Below are 14,326 nucleotides of genomic sequence, written 5' to 3'. Positions count from 1 at the left end.
AATTACCTCGTTCTTTGTGACTATACGTCATTTACAACAAATATCAGACATGGTAAATACGTTTCATTAAGTATTTAACAAACAAATGGCTTCTACCACGATAATTATGTGAAATTAAATTAATTGTCTAATATTAAAAAAATAGTTTGGTGCTGTCGGACTCAGAGTCTGAGAGGCTTTTCCTTTATCAAACATTTTTTTGCCTCTTATTTAGTGGAAATATTGATGATGATACTTTCTCCAAAATAATAACCTTTCAATCTTTATAGCTTCACTGTTGAAAATGAGGCTCTAACATTCACAAATGACATTAACATAAAATCCAGTCCAACATCTGGTTTGAGCTGATTCCTCTGGAACCTGTTGGAGGAAAAATATCTCAACTTCAGAAGATGTGCTTTAACCTAACAGAGCTCTGTGGTTCCTCCTATCAGTTTGAGAGTCAGGGTGAGGAGGCGGCGTGTTAGTAAGACGAAGTGGAAGCTGCAGGATCTTCAGAACAAACAGGTCATGATGCTGGGCTACTGATTATTCCTCTTTCTGGACACAGGATCAATATAACCAGTTTAAAAGCTAAAATGAATGGTTATATGCCAGACATGGAAAACTGGGATGACTCCATGCCATGATGTTCAGAATTTAGGTCTCATGGCATCTCAAGGTGTCAACATTGCAGCCAGTGGGCTGAGGGAAATACATCTTTATTTTGTAACAATGCAAGAGCTACCCAACTTTATATGTCATAGTACTCCCAAGAATTTAAAACTACTTTCACCCCTGCTTATATGGTAAGTCACTGGCATCAGAAGCTGTTGTTACCCCTGTTCTCTGGAATTCAGTCTTTATGTTCAGGTGGTTTGTTGTTGGTAAAACAAAGAGAGGATTGAGTTTCTTCTGAGGAAGCTGTTGGTTTGAGCTCCTTGGGCTGTTTTTTGAAGAAACAAACATCACCAGGGTCACTTGTTTCTCTATTTCTGTCTCCGGTTCACATTTATTTAAACAATTCCAGTGATAAACTTGTATACCACATACTGATGGCCTTGTTCCTCTGTTTTTATTTTTAACCTCGTTCTGAAGAGATTTATTGCTTTAAGTATGCTTGAACTGTGTTAGCTGTAGAAATGAGGTGGAAGTCAGTGTTCACAAAATTATTATTAGCCAGCCTTTTTAGTTTTACCTCTACCTTCTTAGATTATGCTCGTTTATTGAGGTTTATCTCTAACATGTTAATCCAAACAGTACGTATGTGAATATTTACCCCATGGTGTGTTGTTACCTCTCCTAAAGAACATGTAATGTTAGGATGGTGTGAACCGTGACGCCCATCACAGGAGAGTTCCCTTTCATTTGTTTTCCTAGCTTTGGGGTTTCATTTGGTTTGCCGTATATATCCATACATAACACCTAAAGCAACAGAGCAAACACACAGGCCTTATTGTTGGGAGGAAGAAGAAGCAGGAAGGCGAGGCAGATTATGATTTGTGATAAAACTGGTTTGCCTCAAGGAGTACTGTGGCGACAGATAGACAATAGTTCAATAAAATCTGGGAGAAAATATTTTCTGTACTGTACGTGTTCAGCTTCTACACAAACAAGATCTAAAGTCTTTTTTTCAAGGCTTACTGAAGGAATTATCCTAATAAAGAACTTTAATAAAGGTCTTAAGGTTTGTAACCAGAAAGCAGGAGCTTTCGTTACATATTAGATACCACTACATACAGTAAAGCAGGTCTTAGCTTCATTCTGACATGAGCGTAGTCAAAATAACTGAGAAAATGTCAAGTTTTATAATTATTTTTCTATTTAGTTGAGGAAAATATAAATAAAAATAAACAAATAAGACAGACAAGATCCCTTTGCAGCTTTTCCTCCAGAAGGTTTCTATTAATATGCTGCAAGCTCTAATTTGAATGAGTTAACTTGAACTCGTTCCCACAGAGGCAGGAAGTTGTAGCTGTAAAAAAAAAAAAAAAACGAAACAAAAACTTGTTTTCGAATGACTTGACTCGGAGATAGAAACCAGTCTTTCACATGAAAAGGTTGTGCACAAGTAAATGACCAGAAACTGTCAATATTTTAAATGCAACAAGAACCAGGTAGATTGGCAGAAAGATGACTTTGTTAATCAGAAACAACTTGTTCTTTTCTGCCATCATCTTGCAATCAGAGATTAAAACATATTGGCCTAAAAGCAATAGTCTACTTCTATTTGTTGCACAATGATATCTTGTTCCTGCTGTGCCAAAGATTTTCTTCCTTTATTAAGAAACATCCTGTGGCTCAGACTTTAAACTAGGTTTAAACTAGGAACTACAGCCACATTTCTAAAAAAAATAAAAAACAGCACTGTAACTTTATGAAAACAGATCTTTAGTTTCTTCAGAATGTAATTTGATTATCTTGTGTCAAAACATGGGGTTGATTTTGTTTATAGTGACAGAAAATGAGAGAAAGCCAGATTTTGCTCTGAGATTCAGAACCCTTGCAGGAAATTCACTGCACGTGTGAAACTGCCAAGGAGGAAATATTGAGTCTGATTCATAATAAGACCTAGTTTCTTCTGATTTACTAAGTCAGACGTGCATGAAGACAATAAAACAAAATAATTCTACTATTGAAACTAAGAGAGAGAGTGTTATGGAAAATGTTAAAGGTATAAAGTTTCATCAAAGACCTGCTGGTCTCACTCCTTCCTGAGGGCCTTCCTGAGTTATAGCTAACAGTAACCTGAGGGGAAAAGTTATTGGCCAAAAAAACAAAGAAAAACTCTTTTGACTTAAAATAAGCAAAGGGTAAAGTAACACAAACAACCATAGGAACTAAAACAGTGGTGTCCAAAGTTGGTCCTCGAGGACCGGCATCCTGCATGTTTTAGTTCTCTCCCTGGTTTAGCACACTTGGATCAAATGATGGCTCATTAAAGGCCTAAGAGGAACATTGACAAGCTGAAAAGGTTGTTAGTACCACCAGGGAGAGAACTAAAACATGCAGGATGCCGGCCCTCGAGGACCAACTTTGGACACCACTGAGTTAAAATCTTGTAAGTTGATCAGACCTGGTTTTAATCTCGGTCTCATTTGAACTATGATTCTTCACCCCAAAGCTCCAGGACTGCCACAAATCACCAATATGATTGATAACATGGACTATTGATATCCTACATTTTTATTACTTAGATGTGTTTTATTTTTCTGAAATTGTTGACCAAATTTTGAGGAAAGAGAGACATTAGCTTAAACATGCAAACATTAGCATCAGCCTGCTTGGTCATCTAGCAAACCTCTGTGAACTAAAGAGACATAATTTTAAGATAGTGATTTGGTGATTTGAACAAGACTAAAAGAAACGGAAAATGGAAAAATGATCTCTTTTTTAATCATGAATATTAACTCCAAAATCCAAACATTAGGTTCAGCTTCCTCAGACGGCTAGTTTGACCAACCTAATACATACACTATATATGCGCTGCATTTTTAATGAAGAGAATGGCAAAATGTTAATGTAGTGCTTGTCCATTTTACTGCTCTGCTTTACTGCAAAATTTAAGAAGGCTCAAAGTCCATCTGTGTACAGTAATCTTAGCATACCAACAAAAACATTAGCTTCTGTACACAGAAGCTAAAACTTCCATTTTAACAAACTTCCCTATGACAGATTTTACTGTTTAACTGGAACCATTTTTAGTGAACTATACGGTATAGTGGATTAAAACAAAGTATAGTTCATTTTTCAACCACCACTACAAAAAACCTGACCTGCTATGTATTTTATTAGGTTCTCTTCTTAACAACATTTAAACATGTTGAATTGTCTTGGGCGATATTGCCGTGTGTGTGTTGTTCTGAGGACCAATGAGAACGCAGCCAGTCGAATGTGATGTGTAGCCATCCGGAGACATGGAGGGGAATCCAAAATACAGAAGACAAAACAACTGGCATAGCGCGCCAGAAAGTCTGATGGACGTCAGAGTTTTTGCTGAATATTCAGCACGAACCATCACCGTTGCTTCTTTTGTTTAGTCGGAACTTACGTTTGGTCTCTAGGGGTTTTGAGACATTTCCTGTGTGACAGTTGAACGTTTGTGAGTGAAACTGGATTGTGTGTGGTGTGTTGTAATTGCCATGCGACTTGACACCACACAGGACCAAACCTGTTGTAGCAAAGATTTTTTATCACCTCTCACATTTTTTAAAATTGGCTGACTGGTGTGAACTAGGCATCAGTTAATTAAATAAGTAAACTTCCCTTAATTTCAAAATGTTGTGCCTTATTTTTTAATTTTTAATGAGAAAACTCAAACATGAACATTGTGTCGGTGTTCGCAGGTCATTTGACAGTCGAGGTAAATAAAATAAAATCCACTTCACTCCTAAGAGCTTTTAGGTTCAGTCCTTTGGTCCATTTGAGCTGCAGAAAGCTTTTATGTGCCCAGCAGATTCTCTAAATTGATTTACATAAGAGAGGAACTGCAAAAGCCTTGATCTGATTTCAAACAACTGGCATCATAGCATTCACCGTGGAGAACATGAGACCCTCAGAGCCAACAGGTGCTGGACAGCAGCCTCTTTGTTTGAACTCTGTATTGGTTCTTCCAATTCTGGAGCTTCTTTTTGTGAACATCACACCTCCACTGATCTTTTGAGAAACCACAAACAGATTCCAGAACTAATGAATGTCATATTTCATGCATGAGGAGTTGATGAGCAGCTTTATGATGTATACTGAAGCTAATTATCAGGAGAAAAAACATAGTTTATGGAATTATATAGAGCGAAGTCGACTGTTAACTAGAAATGTTAAGAGTTGCACAGATTTCCTGGTTAACCATCCATGTATTCAGCAGTTTTTAGCTTTCCGTTTAATTTCCCGGGTTCTTCTCAGACTGTCATTGTTTCTCTGGCCTTTGCTTCCTTTCTAGTTGACCTTTCAGCTCACTTTGCAACAGGACGTAGGTGGAAGGAATGAGTGATGATTAGAGAAAGGAGAGGAGAACAAAGATGAAGACAACTAGAGCAGAAAACAGTTAGCAGAGAGAGAGAAAACAAGACGTTATATGGATAAACACAAGTTATAAGATCATTTGAGGGGAAATGACTCAGAAGATGCTTCAGGAAAGAAATGAAAGAGATTCTCCAGCTGAGTTTTATTTAATGACTGCATCAGGGAGAGAGGGAGAAATTATGTTGCAGACTCCTAACATTTACCCATCGTCAAGCCTTTTCAGTGGCATCTATGGTTATTTTAATATCATCGACAATAAAGTTAATTCACTAAAAAACAAGAATTACAAATTCTGAACTGATCCCATAACGTTTCACATGATAAAAAATTTAAACAACAGTTTCAAAATCATTTCTCGGAAAGTATGTCTTTAAAGGTTTAATAAATTTTAATTATTGAAGTTTGGAACGAGCATGTCTGAAGACTTTATAGAAACTGGGATGGATTATTTATAAGAAAGAAGACCTAGAAAACATGCTGAGTCGCTGGTTGCTATAGCAATTTTCAAGCAACATTTCACATTATCAAACTTGATTAATAGACTAAATAATTTTTTTTTAAAAGAACGCATAAGCACACTCTAAGAAATCATCTTGTAAATTTACAGTAACAAACTGGCAGCTATAGACGCCAGAAGTTTACTGTAAATGCACAGTAGCTGTACCGTAATTAATCCTGACAGCAGATTACCGTCAATGCAAATACAGTATGGATACTGTGAAAGAACGGTAAACTTCTGCCGTCTGTAACTGCCAGTAGTTTACCGTTTTTTAAAAGAACGGTAATCTGCCGTTTTTCTGAAAGAACGATTAGAAAAAATATACTGGTACCTACGGACGCCAGTTTTTTTTTTTTAACTGTTCTTTCAGAAAAACGGTTTTAAAAAAAAGCAAAAAAAAATTAAAGCTGGCGTCCGTAGATACCAGTATTTTACTGGACATTTACCTTTTCAATTCTGTAATTACCTTTTAAAGTGGTGTACTGTCAGTAAATACTGTGATGACGCCAACACACCGCAGATGTAGTACCGCCAACAGGGTTTATTAGAAATAAGAGCGAGCTGCAATTCCTTAGGCTGCAGCTGCGCCTCTAACAAACCGTTACACTCAACCGAATAGCTTCACTGCTAACACACACTGAACTTTCCGCCTTTCCGGTATTCTGTCAGATCCCGCTCCCCGGATCCCTCGCCTATATGACAGGTCCATCACATGTGAGTGGAAGTCAGCAGTCAGGCAGGGGCAGTGGCGGAGCTAGACTTTGAAAGTTGGGGGGGCCAAGGGGGGGCCAGGACTACCTCTGGGGGGGGCAAAATTTTAACTGTGTGTGTGCACATATAAATAATTTTAAAAAATAACCAAACTGAATATTTGGTTATTTTTTAAGCCCCTCTGTCATTTGACATGTTATAATTAACACCTTTGACTGGCGCACATGGAGACATGATAGACTTTATGCAAGGAGTTCATCGCAGAGGAAACTAAAATCAATCAAATAAAAGATCCTTTCTGAATATCATCTCATGGACACTGAACTAAATGCATCTTTCTGACCGGGAGCTGACAGCGTGTTGAAGAGTTATGGACACCTTGGTTAGGAAGCTCTGTTTGGACAGGTAATTTGACAGGTAACAATATTTCGGGTCGGACCAGAACTATTTGCCTGATGGTGCTCGGGCTTCTAATTAGTTTACATTTAATGAGTTTGGAGCACACAGAGAAAACCTAAGGAGAATGTGATCTATTTATTGTAGTTTAAGTAGAGGAATAACAGCTGACTGTGGAGAGAGGAAAGGAATTAAAGTGCAAATCCATCAGGCAGAAACAAGCGCAGTGTGCTGGGCAATAAATGCTCCACCGTTACGCTCCAATTAATCACACATGAGGTGACAAACGCCAAATATACAATATATAGTTACACTGCTTACGTTAATGGTGTTTTAAAAACAAAACCAGTAAAAACTTAACTGAGTTAATATATCAAATTCCCTCTTTACCCTCGTCTTGATAAGAACAGAGAGCAGTCCGCTGGTTTCTGTCCAGACTGTGATCAAGCGCAGCTGACCACTTGGTGCGCAGACAGTTTCAACTTTACGCACATAGAGCATCGTGGAGCTCATTATTAATCATACTAAGAACAATATCTGTCAGAGAATCACCTCTGATCTGGACGCTTTAACGGACTCTGTACTGAACAGTCATACAGGGGTATCTTAAATGAAGTTGATACTCTTGCGCAAACAGAAAGTTAATGCATTCATAAAAAATAATCAAAATCAAAAACATGATGGTCTCAACATGGAACTTACCTCGTTTTTTTTTTTTTTTTTAAATAAATCTTTATTGAGATACAGAATACTTAACAGTATAAACGCAGCATACATTGTGGTATAATGTCCGCCAGGGAGTTACAAACATTGAGACAATACATCACCATAACATTATATAAATACATTAAAGAGAGAACAAAAAGAGTATGTTTAAATAGTTTTGGGGAACTTACCTTGTTATGATAAGCTCCAGTCAAGACGCCATACTGCTGTCTCCCGGGCAAACATGTGACGTCACAGATATGTTGCGATTGTGGGAGCAACTCTTTTTCAGTCACCATATTTTTAGGGAAACTGACAAATCTATCTTTGAATTTGACTAAACAAGTGTTTAATTAACATTGTATTTTTAACATACAACACCAACACTGGTAATCTAACATTTTTGATTATGCTCTGTAGATTTCGATTCATTCCCTAAAAGAGTTGTTATGGAAAGTATTTTTTTTCTTTCCGTTTAATATTGTCTTTAAATGCTGGTTCTCTAAGATGCAAATACAAGTAAAATGTCTTGCCTAGGAAAAAAACTGTATTGTACAATTATTTTGCGGTAGTTTACTGCTAGTCGTCAGTCTTGATTGTGACAAGAGAAGAAGACATCAAATTGACAATATCCTACCGTATTTTGGAATAACAGTATGTTACTGCTGGAATTCTGCCGTAAATTTACAGCCATTTCTAAGAGTGCAGGTATTGAGCATAGTTTACATTCAGACTGTTTTAATTAGTACAATTTGATGTAATATTCTATTTTCAGTTTTTCATTAGCTGTAAGCAGAAGATCATTATAAGTAACAGAAATAGAGGCTTAACATCAGTTTGTGTGTATTTAATCACATAATGTTTCACTTAGTGTGTGGATGTACTTAATAAAACTGCCATTCTTAATAAATTCATAACTTAATTCACTATGAGTTGCAGAAATTTTACAAGAACTAAACTCTGGCAATAAATCTTGGGATAGGATGACGTAAAGTGTTTATTAAGAGTTTAACTCTGGATTAACTCTAGTGATGTGAGGCATCACAAGATGTAAATGTAAAATATAAAAATTGCAAAAACTGAAAATTTAAATTTTGTGAAAAACTTGTAAATGTATCAAAATGCCAATTCAGAAGTCCAGCCTTCTGGGGCCTGTTTAAACACTCATATGAGCTCAGATGAGCAGCAGTGATGACTCTTGTTTCTGTATTTGTTTTACAAATTAAAAAGAAGAAACAAAAACTAAAATAATGGGAAAGGTTTAGCCAAATATTTGTGATCAGAAAAGAATTATGCTAAACGTCTCTGCGTTCCTTAATTCTTTTACGTTAGAACCCTTAATAAAACAGCTGAGTTCCTAGATGCAACTATTCCGGATTTATATGAATGGTTATCAAGAAGGATTTGACTAGATTCTTCGAAACCTATTCACAAAATTGAGTCTATGACCAAAGACGAACAAAAGGTTCTAAATGACTAGAATGAAACAGGCAGTGGTGGAGAAAGTACTCAAAAAATTTACTTAAGTACAAGTACAAATACACAGACAAAAATGTACTCAAGTAAAAGTAAAACTACCACATTAACATTTGTACTTAAGTAAAAGTTAAAAAGTACTGGCTTTTAAAAATACTTAAGTATTAAAAGTAAAAGTACTTGCTGAATGCATTACCTAATCGCTAATATCATTAAGTGTACCGATCATATTTAATTTTAATACATTGGAAATGTGCCATTTTAATGAACAATGCCACAGATAAAGCATGTTTTTATTGTGTTTACTATGTAACACAGTTTAGACTTAGATATGTGATTCTATGCATCATAATTTCAGGGATGGAAACATCTAGTCTCCTGTCCTAACATAGCATGAACTTCACTTTTTTTTGCCACTAGTGGCATTTATTTTTAAAGAAATCCAACAGAAAGGGGATGGAAAGAAGGTGGGTGGGAGAGGATAGGCAACCAAGGAGCCAGTAGCAGAGTTGTAGTCAAGACCACCTACGCAAGACCAAGTCAAGACCAGCATCCCGCTACATGACACAAAAAAATAACTCTTACTTATCAAAATTGCTTCGCAAATTGATCTGAAAGATCCACATTCCCATAAAACACCTAGATATTAATTACTTAGAGCTGAAATAAATTTAATAAGTAAAGATCTGTCCAGAAGAATCGGATCATTCCTGAATATCATACCACTTTATTACACTTTGGTACCAGCGTTGTCCCATATATGCGACACCTCAGTCAACACCTCCACACAATAATTCAGCGCGTGAGTGACAACTTTTTTTCATCGCAGATGCAACATGTGTCTCAGTACAGCTAGCTTTAATAGCAACACGTCCACGCAGCTTACCTTTCTTTAAGCTTTCCTTCCAAGTGATGCTAAAAGTTGGACGAAGTCCCCACCGTCTGTGAAAGCGAAGCCCTGCTGATTTTACATGTCGCCATATACTTAAGTACAGTAACGAAGTACTTGTACTTCGCTACTTCCCACCACTGGAAACAGGTGTGATGATTAACTCATTATGTTCAGACGCGAGAAATCAGATCCAACAAAAACAAGTCATGGAACAGATGTGATACAAGAGAACTGCATAAAATGAAATCAACACAACAAATAATACCAAGACGAACTGAAGAAATCTCAACTGTGGTCCAGAAATGCAAAGTTATGAAAAACAGAACACCAAAAAACTCATGTACTCAACCCATAACAGTGAGATTAATTACGTACATTTTTTCCTTTATAATGTTCATAATGGGGCTGCATTTTAAGATTGCTTTTGAGATTATTGATTCCCCATTGATTTGTAAATTATAGATGGATTTTAAAGACCCTGTATTCAGGTGGGTGCATTTTGTTTAAAAGATGAAATAAACCCGACAGAATTACTGTATTGTATGGAAAAAGTATTGAAGTAGGGTTTTCTCCCTATTGTTAGGTTTTCGTTAGAGCTGTGAGATATGGATTGCAGAGATATATTTAAGCTGCTTTGTGGGAAGGGATGGTCCTCACTGAAACACTTATTTGTGAGTAAAATATGTTTTGCTGCTTTGCATCTGTCTGCATCTCAAATGCAAATATTTTTTCTCCTTGATGTTTAGTCCAACACGCATGAACCAAACAACCTGACTTCCAAAAACAAAAATAAAGTTCCTATGAAACAATGTGTGAGATTACAGGTGAATAATTGTGTCTGCTTCAGAGACTAGTTGCAGTTCTTCCTTCATTTTCAAATGTTTTGCTCTTTGCTTGTCCTCTAAATTTCAAAACTTGACAAGACTTACCAGATCCTATTCAGATTCCCTTTAAAGGCGATTTAAAGGGAATCCCTTTAGAGGTTTTGTGCTCCAACCCGCAAGACAGGATGTTGGATAATGTTCCTAACAGACTAGTTATATTTGACTAGTTGTCTAGTTCCTCTATTGAAAACGGAGTATCCTCTGCATAGCAAGTGTAGCCCAGTTATACCCGCTGTAAAGTAGGTACGGGCCCCCGAGTTCGTTAAACCCAGTAACTTATGAATAATAAATCTTAATACACTCTCGTGTTTAAACCTATGTTGAGTTTCACTCACCTTAGAATAATGATACACCAGTACTTTTCTATTCTCACCCAATAATGTAGCTCTGATTAAGAATAATAAACTTCACATACTATCCTATAAAAAACAAACACACACCTGTATGAGATTTGAACTTTTGAACATATATTAAACAAAAATATATTCACAAAATGCAAATATTTCAGTCTTTTGGTTTACAATATCTTAAATGTGGGCCCACACTTCAATGTCCACCCAAGCCGGCAATGATGAACTAAAATAGAGTCCCAAAACAAAAACCCCTTGCAGGCCTGATGTGATGATGAAGCGTGGAATTGCGATACCTTACTCCAAAGAAAATCTTGACCCTTCACCTGTCCTTGGTCCCAGTCAGCAAGATGTCGTCAGCTCCTTCACCAGTTCCTCGGTCCACAGGATTCAGGAACAGCAGGAAAGTCCAACGTAGACACAGTCCTCCAGCACAGTCATTGAATCTCTCAGTGTAAGCTCATCTCTCTGCACTAGGCTTAACTTTTGAACGCTCCCACGACGGTAACATTAGTTGAGTCTTCTGTTAGCCGAGTTAGCTCACTGTATTCAAGTCCATTCACTGAGCTAATGAATGCTAATGCGTTAGCGAGCATTACATATGGCTTTTCACCTACTGTACAGTGAATTCCGATCTGAAATTATCACAGTAGCTGCAAACAGGAGTGTAGAGTTGATATCTATTAAAAGACGGTCGAGTTGAAAGTCTAAATATCTGCAAAAACACTCGTTTATTAATAAATCCACCATGTTGTTTCAGCGCAGTTCATCTCTTTACTTTCTCATTTCTCTCCTCTCTCGCCACGTTTTTCTGTCTTTTCCTTTACTTTCCTATCCCTTCCTGATCCTCAGCCAACCACGGACCAGTAAAGATGCTTTGCTCTACACAACTTCCTCTTGCAAACATGAGCCCTTCAAAATAAAATATGTTGAAGATTACTTTTCTATAAAACAGTTTTAACTACATTTTTCCAAATTCTTTTAACTTATTATACCATATTACTTCAAGTACCTGTAAGTACAGCTTTTTGTTAACACTTATTCTTAACAATTTTAACACATTTAAGCAAACATTTAATGCATTATAAATTATTGCACCTTCCATGAACTTAACTCAATACAAAATACCTTTATTTTGGACTGGGTTACACAGGGAAGGAAAATCTACAATGTTATGAAATTCAAAGAATTTAGATATTTTGTGGCAAAGTACAAAACCTAGCAGAACCCCATAACAAGCTCCAAAGACCTGAAACAAAACTTCTAGTTTAGATTTGTGATATGGAGTTGTGATATAGCTAAGCAATTTAGTATTCCAGATTATCTGTTTACTTTATAAGTGTTGTTGAGTATCATATGTGCATTAAGAAAAAAAAAGATCTTGTAGCTTATTGCTTTTGAGATTATTGATTCCCCATTGGTAGTTTTACTGAGCTGCATGAAATGAAACCAACACAACAAATAATACCAAGACGAACTGGCCCTAAAGGACGGGACGGAAAAATTCACTTTAACGTGGATTATAATTATGAAACAGCAAAGGTAGATGTCATATTTTTGGGATTCGGGAAATACGTGATTTGTAATTTGTTCTGTGGGTTTTTTATGTGGGTCGTTGCCACTTAAACGGCTGTAAAGCGAAGGTTTTGGACCTTAATCTGACTAACTAGTTCGTGCTGAAGCATTGCTGCTCTCGGCTGTTCTTAAATTACCTGCTCGGTATCGGAGGGGCTCGTCGCTCCGATTGCATGTTAAATGTATTTTATATAATTGTCACATAAAAAAAAGCTAAGGAGTTGCCTAAAAATAATTTCATACTTGTATAACGCAAACATCAACACATTATTGACTTACCTTGTGCCGAATCGCTGCCTCTGTTCTCAGCCTGTTCTCGTAACAGTGGATTTCCTCCGGTATTATTTGCCTCCAACAAATTATTCCAGTGAACGAAGCACATACAGCTCCCTTTTAACCTCAGTCTTCCCATTTCCGACGCTGGATCTTTAATATCCTCAAGCTTTGAAATAGCAGGCAGCTACAAACTGTGTGTTAGCYGTAGTGGCTAAGTTTTGGCTACAGTCCGCTGTTGCCTTGATATCAGCAGGAAAATGAAAAAAACTAAGCACTGGATGGTACTGGATAATTACTGGACACAATGACACACCAAAAAACTCGATTRTTGTACCAGTAACTCACAGATATTTTAAGTTTTGCSTCTTTTTCATGGTACAGATCTTGCAGCTTTGGGTAAAAACAATAGGAGCAAGCAGGACCTGGAACCAATCTATGTGGCATAAATTCAAACGGAAATACGTCACCACCTCTCGTGGCATATACCCCATTCCAGGTACTCCAGTGACTAAAAGACAGTCAAGATTTGTTGTACTTTATCTGGTGATTAGCTTGGTTAATTTTATGGATTAGTTTAGATGAGTATCATCTGCATAGTTGGTAAATAATTATTTGCATTCCACATATGTAAATAATATGATCAGAACATGCTGGTCCAAACACAAAACCCTGAGGAATTTCATTCATTTGAAATCTAGAAAGACTTGAAAAATCTGGAATTTATTAGAAAAATACAACTTAAACTCAATAAAGGATAGTATTTTGGTCCGTGAAGGGCGATATTATCATTCATCTACAGGAGTTACTGTTATCAATAAGATTTGCAGTGTGCTTAGCTGTCGACATCCAGTTTGTGGTTAAGTTGCAAGACAGTCAACCTTTCTGGGTTGAAACAAGAAATAATAACTAGTTCACCTGTGCAGCGCATCAAATATTATGCTATTTTGAGGGTGTTGGAGCGCAAGAAAATGTTTTTCCATATTAAAAAATGAGCAAAACAAATGGAAAAATGTATCATTATTTGTTTCGTAAACTAAAATACTATATTTTATTGAATTTAAGTTGTGTTTTTCTAATAAATTCAAGATTTTTTTAGTTGATTGGTTTTACAAAATCGACATCTGATATTTTGGGAGCATTAAGTTCCTTAACAGAGGTTGTTATCTGACACCCAAATGGGTAAAAGAAAATGAGCATAATCCAAACCACCAAACTTGCAATATGTAAAGTTATGAGCATTGTGGTGAAACGGGACTCAGATAGGATCTGCTGTATAACAGATGGGATATATTTGCATAGATCTGTGATAATGTTTTTGCATACACCTTCGGTCTCACATGCAGGAACATTGAATGCTTATTAAGTTTAATAAATGGTGGCTTATCTGATGATTTTGAAAAAAAAAAAACATAAGAGGAAAAAGGAAGACTCGAATGAATGTCATGGAAACTTTTTATAATTTTTTGTTTTTAGGCTTCAGTGTGGATTTGTGTAGAGAAGGAAATGAGAAAACATGTCAGACACGGAAAAAAAAGAATGGACAAATGGGTGAACATATGGG

General features: G+C 36.5%; 1 protein-coding gene across 1 annotated transcript in view; it reads left to right on the top strand.

The window, feature by feature from the left end:
* Positions 1 to 14,326, top strand: part of grk6 (G protein-coupled receptor kinase 6) — a 76,832-nt gene that overhangs the window by 18,980 nt on the left and 43,526 nt on the right. The window lies entirely within an intron of this gene.

Source organism: Poecilia reticulata, linkage group LG14 (genome assembly GCF_000633615.1).
Source record: "Poecilia reticulata strain Guanapo linkage group LG14, Guppy_female_1.0+MT, whole genome shotgun sequence".
NCBI classification, from domain to species: domain Eukaryota; kingdom Metazoa; phylum Chordata; class Actinopteri; order Cyprinodontiformes; family Poeciliidae; genus Poecilia; species Poecilia reticulata.
The sequence above is the reverse complement of the archived record's forward strand: the minus strand, read 5'-3'. Positions and strand labels throughout refer to the sequence as shown.